The sequence below is a fragment of the Halichoerus grypus genome, chromosome 11 (assembly GCF_964656455.1).
Source record: "Halichoerus grypus chromosome 11, mHalGry1.hap1.1, whole genome shotgun sequence".
Taxonomy (NCBI): Eukaryota; Metazoa; Chordata; class Mammalia; order Carnivora; family Phocidae; genus Halichoerus; species Halichoerus grypus.
Window position 1 is genome coordinate 108,695,309 of NC_135722.1, and position 6,111 is coordinate 108,701,419.

A 6,111-nucleotide genomic window follows, 5' to 3' on the forward strand; every position below is an offset into this window, starting at 1 on the left:
TTGCGGTCAAGGTTAGGAGGCAAACAGGGTGATAGGATAAGTGTGCTGGGAACTGGGAGATGCAGCGTGTGACATGTGCAGTTAGAAAAGGCATCCTGAGGAGATAAACTTGAGCTGAGAACCAAGAAAGAGAAGGAGTCAGCCATGTTAAGAGTTGGGGAAAGAGCCTGCCAAGCAAATGGGACCTTAAGTGCAAAGACCTTAAAGTGGGGAAAAGGCTAGGTTTTTGATGACCAGAAAGAAAGTGAGCTCTCCTAGAGCGGGTTGAGCAAGGGAAGAATGATTCAGGGCACTTTTGGAGAGGTACACAAGGACCCGATCACCAAACATGTCATTAAACAATATAAACTCCAGAGTTCAAATTTAGTGCCCATCCCATATGAAATTGTTACTGGTAGTAATCATTCATAACATTAAGAACGTATTTCCCAGTTTGCATTAAGTGAAATCTTTAGTTATGTTGTTCTTTTAACAAACATTCGTTGAGTACTGACCAAGTGCTAGACGTTGTTCTGCCCCAGAAATGGAGTCATGATCTAAAGGGAGAGAAGCCCCCTGCTTGTAATCACCTTTAATTCCCTTGCTTTCCTGACAGTGCTTTGAGTGCAGAAGACGACAGCTTCTAGGTTTCCCACTTGCAGCTCTATATTGCTGTTTGTTCTAATTTTGCTAACAAAAGTCTTCGTAGGTTTCGATAACTCTAGGAATAAACGGTTATCAGACTTCCCTTTCATTAGGGAAAAACATTCTCCAGTGAAGTCAGATTTTGACCTTGTGAGAATACAGCTCGTCACTTTCTGATGGAAACAGAAAATAATCATAGAATGTGAAGCTATTGACTGATCTTACATCAGAAATGGTATTCCTTATGACAGCTATGCCCCCAAAGTGGGCTGTACTCAGTCTGTTTCCTTTCTGTGGTAGGGTGGCACCCATCCATTCACTTCTTGGCACTGTTTACCATGAATGTTTAATAAGATGTAGAAGGTCTTGAGAAATGTTTTGAGGAAGACTGTCTTTTAAAATAAACCAGCATTTTCTACCTTTTAAGTAATTTGGCAAAAATAGCATAGAATAATTTTAAAATATAGACTTACAGAAGTCTCTTCATAACTTCCAAGCCCTTCCTATAGTAATGTGTACTCCAGAAATGCACACTTATTGTGAGATTGCTTCTCACAGGATTGATTTTTTAAATGCTAACAATTTTGTCTCCATCATTATACAGATCTGAAACTCTACGGGAATGGAAGAAAAGTGACTTGAGGAATGGTAATTACATGATCATAGTCAACAGTTTAAATATCTACAAACAACTAAGTAAATAGTGAAGATGATGGGTCTCGTGGGCACACCAACAGTGCACTCAGATCTCTATGTAGGAAGTGAAAAACCTCACTGAGGATGTCATTAGAGTACATTGCTGTGGGGTCTTAAGAGAGTTTAAACAAGGTTTGTTCTCTTTTGTTCTTTGTTGTAGGTATAAAGTGTAATAACTTTGATTTAGAGAAATGGTACTAGCAGAATTTTCATATATATGGAACTTGATTTGAAAAAAGTCATTCAATAGGATGCACCAAATGACTCCAAGGGTCACTTGGAGGATGCATTTCTCAAGTAACTTCAAGTATGATTTATAAAGACCATATATTGCTTCATAATCATTTCCATTTTATTTCTGTTTCTCCATTCGCTGTGCTGATATAGGCAACAGATAAGGTCACGGTGGGTCAAGAGTTTTATAGATGATTTGATTTTTAACCCAACAGCTGTGCAATCCCAAGAAAATAAATAGAAGGTGAAATCGTTGTAAGTGTACTCATAATTAGGGGTATACTTCAGCAAGCTAACTTCGGAGATACATCGCAAGATTCCATATCAGACCCTCTGAATTAGTGAATGCTGTGTCCTCCATGAAGCCGTCCTTCCTCCATATCCGCATCTGTGGTGGGAGTCCCACCTGTGCTTTGCCACAGCTTCTTGAGAAGCACCTCGATTTCCATACTTATCATGCTAAATTACGATACAGTATCAATGGCAAGGAATTTCTGAGGGCTTATTATGTTCCACTAATACATCACACCATATTATTAAATCCCTAAAACAAACAAACCTGTGGGGCAGATTTTATTGTCTCTACCAAAGGAAACCATCTCTGAGAAGGGAGAGAACTTATGCAAGGCCACGTGGCCAGGGAATTCTGAAAATGGGATTAAATTCCATGTCGGCCTTATTCCAAAACCCATTACTTCTCTTCATTGAGGTACAATTCTGTGTATTATTATTGGTAATTCTTCATGAGGTTAAGAAGCTTAAACACACACTGCGAGGTAGCTCCTAATTATTGGCCTCACCTTATGAAAGAAGCAACTGAGGCACAGTGAGGTCAGAGAGTGTTCAGTGTCACAGAGTTCACGAACAATGGGGTCTGCGATCCACGCCAGACAGCTGAACACCAGGGCAGGTATGCTACGCTTCCCCAGACGGCCACCACAATCACACTATTCCAGAAGGCTTTTTGGAATGAGGGAGACACAGAAGTGGTCTCCAGCAATATGCTGATGCCAGGCTCTCATCCCTGGACCTTCTCATTTCATGGTCCCAGGGTGCCCCTCAGGCTTTGAGGTGTTTCTGAGCTCCCTGGGTGATGCTAATGCATCCCGAAGTCTGGAAGCCACCATACAAAGACTTTAGCATAGAGTGTGTCCCGTCATGAGAGGATAATGAATATGACCTCTCTCAGTACTTTCATTATTATTGATGCTATCATGAGGCACTGGGCTGAAAGCAAAACAGATGGATTTCAAAGAATAAGGCAAAAAACAAAACAAAGTGAAAGAGAACAAGAACAAATGAATTGGTATAGGTCCCAGATATTTTCACTGTTCGTAAACAATTTTAAATACTGCTTTTATAGAAGGTAAACTAAGAAAAGAACAAAATAGAAGCTTAAAAGAACAAACAAATCAAACCACACAGACCTGAGACTCTGCTTTCAGTGGAGTTTGACTGGATTCTCTTATCCTATTTGAGTCACACACAATCCTCTTTGGTGCTTCCCATGGAGGTGGCTGCCTGGGACTTTCCAGGAATACAACCGCGTTGACTTACAGCTCCTATTTTCCACGAGCCTTTGAAGTTTGCTCTAGTGATTACTGACTCATCCACAGCTTTACAAAGAAGAAAATTATATTCGAGGGAGACAGGCAATGCTGAGCAGTTTTCAGTCTTTCTGTCATATTTCTAAACGGTTCCATCCGGAGGCAGAGCTATGGATTTGTTAAACTCTCCAGGTTGATTTGAGCCTTGTGGTGCTTCTGTTAAGTCTGTGTAGTACTAAACACTCGTGCTCATAACGATTATGCGACCAGTGAAGTCCTGGGCACAATTTCAAACAGAATGGGCCTCCCTTTGTTTCTGTCCATCCTTCAGCTGTGGCTCACTTTAGGCAAAGGACATGTGGCTGCTAATTTTAGTTAGCATATATGACCTTAGTTTCCTAAGGTCAGCTTGCTTTGGTGACTAGGAGGAAATGCATTTGTGAGTGTGTGAGGCAGAACAGAGGGGTTATTTTCACAATAATCTCTAGTCTTTATTTATGTTTACATCATATTTTCATATAATCTGCTAATTTTAACATGCTTTGTATGTGATATTTGAAAACCCTGAGCACGAAGGAAAATATTGACAATTTTGACTCTGAAGAAAGAGTGGAAATATTAATATATTTTGCCTTTTTTTCCCCCTCGCTCTATGAGTCTGTGTCACAGCTGAGGAGTGGATGTAGGCCTACAGCTGAAGCTAAATTTGCAATTTTTCAAATATCTTAATACTGTTGGAATATATACAACAACCTAAATACAACTCTATTATCATAATTACCATAACTGACGCTTCTGCCCACAAAGAGATATATTATGTTCCCATAATGTATTAGACAGAACAAATCTGTAAACGCCTGGGGCAATTTTGTCATGAACAATATATGACCTAAAAAGCAGGGTTTCTTCAATTTGGTTACAGTAAATGGATCCAAGCAAATCAGAATATTCAGAGCATGAATGTAATCAATTTGAGTCTAGCTATTCTGGTTTCGAAAAGTCAGCTCAATTATTTCCAGTCATTTAGATATTTCTTAACAAGAGAGCATTTTGGTTTTTAAACAGCATCACAATAAATGTGTATATTATATTACCTGGAAAATATATTTCTCATATCTGATTCTACACACAAATGTATAGAGTGAGACATACAATTCAAGAAAATTTAATTTTCCGTGCACAACATTAGCACATCAGCAGAAAGGCTAAAGTTATCTTACTCTTGTGTGTTAAATACATGTGTAGAAAAGAATGTCCCATTGGATTAACTGCTAAGATTTTCAACAGTTTTGCCAATTTGTGTCAAAGGAAAAAGGGAAAACCTTCCTACTTGGAGCTCAACTGTAATTTAGCCTATAAAATTTAGACTTACAAATAAGTTTTAATTTTTGGTGTTTCCACCAAGTTGAAGTTATTTTTCTTTCACCAAGCTGAAATTATTTTATACCATTAACTGCCTCATTCGTCATCAGAGGCTTTTTGTTATTTATGAGATTCAAAATACATGAATGAATGAATAATACATAAATTAGCAGAGTATCATCCTTTTCCTTATAAAAATCATGTGTTTAACTATAGAGCCTGCTTTTTAATTTGCAAAGTTTGATGTGTGTTTATATTAAAATGATTTATCTTTCTACCGAAGAGAATTTAACAGAACAATCTTTTAAGAGACCCTAAGCATCATGAAAGAATATTTTAGTCATTATTCTAAGACAGATTTGCTAGCTGACCTAGCAGAAGCAGTTTAATTCTGGTTAGAAGCTGGTTCGAACAGTCTTGAAGAGGGCCTACCTTGCCCCTTTGTTTTCATACTATTTCCTGGCTCCAATCACCTGCAGTCTGTTCCTGAGGGCTGTCAGGCTGCCTCATTTTTCTTTATATTTCTATATGCACATATATAAATATATATATGTATATATATGTAATATTTAACCCCACAACATGCAAGGATGGTCATTGCCATGCTAGCCAACCCTACAGTTGTGAATTACCTAATCAAAATCTCTTTTAATTCTTAAAAGCCCTCCTTGTTTTCCAAATTATTCTAATATCATCTTGTACCAATGAATTAACTCCTGTAGCAACATGCATACAGGAAACCCCAACTAGGGAGAGGCATTTCACCAAGCACAGAAGAAGACTGATGCTAAAAGTGAAGCAGGGATATTGGATCCAGCACCTGACCCTTTCATTTTGGAGGTCATATAACCAGAAAATTTTGGAGCAATCGGGGTAGTCTTGAGGTGGTCAGGAAAGGAAAGTAAGGGTCACAGCAAGAACCTTTCCCCAGCTAGGACGTTTTGCAGGGGAGCTAGTTCTAAGTGTAGTGTGGACTAGGAGCCACTCTGACCCCATCCCACTTCAGCAAAATGGATGGACTTTGGCATGTTGGCTGAGCATGTAAGTGTGAACCAAAAAAGCCACAAACTGAGAGACCAAGACTACGGTGTGTTGTATTAACAGCTAGGTAAACCACATCCTCACTTTACTATCAATGTATAAGCTTCTACAGAAAGTGTGCGGTCAGTTTTCAACAGAGACACCAAATGGTGTCACTAAAACCATTGACTCACCGAGGCCTACAATCAATGCTCACCCAACACAGCCATGCCCCCGAGTCCCTTCTCCCCAGTTCCACAGTCCACCAGTACAACCACGTCCTTGTAGATAGCCAGCTCCCCGGTCTACGTCCACGGTAGTCACGGGGAATGGCGACAGGCGCACAACACAACGTCAGCTACACCCTCGACTGCACGCTCCAAAGGGCACTCAACAGCTCCCAACCATAGCGTCATTCCTTCGGTGAGTTTACTTTCTCCACTTGTGGAGGCAACTATCTGCACCTACTTTTCCCTTGTCAATCTACCAGCATGGTCTTCCATTTCACCTTTGTCTCATGATCTCATCTCACCTTTCCTTGGTTGAGAGACACAGATCGAATAAAATGGTTGCTCACCATCCATCACCATGACCCGTACTTCCAGGAGGAAGGGAGCAGACCTGCCCT